We start from the raw sequence: 369 nt of genomic DNA on the forward strand, positions 1-369 counted from the left end.
AAAATGGAATATGAAATAACGAAAATAACAAAGGTTAGAAGTCACCGGATTACGCTTGGAGCTGCGGCTGCTGGAGACGGAGCGGCGGGTAGCGGCTGGAGATCGGGTGGCGGCTGGCTGTCTGAAGGCCGGGGTGGGGGGAAGGGCTGGTGTACCCCACTGGAGGGGGGTACGGACAGGACAGGTAAGGGAGGGGAAGGAGGGGGGCGGGGGGCGGGGCAGGGGGGGGGGGAGGGGGAGGGAGGGTAGAGAGAGAGAGTCGTTAGAAAGAGAGAGAGCCGTTAGGGCGGTGCCGGAGGTCGGCGCCGGGGGCCGAAAGTCGGGTCGGGTCGGCGCCGACGGTCGGCGACGGCGACGGGGCCGGTGACC

Source organism: Capsicum annuum, chromosome 1, assembly GCF_002878395.1.
Source record: "Capsicum annuum cultivar UCD-10X-F1 chromosome 1, UCD10Xv1.1, whole genome shotgun sequence".
Lineage (NCBI taxonomy): Eukaryota > Viridiplantae > Streptophyta > Magnoliopsida > Solanales > Solanaceae > Capsicum > Capsicum annuum.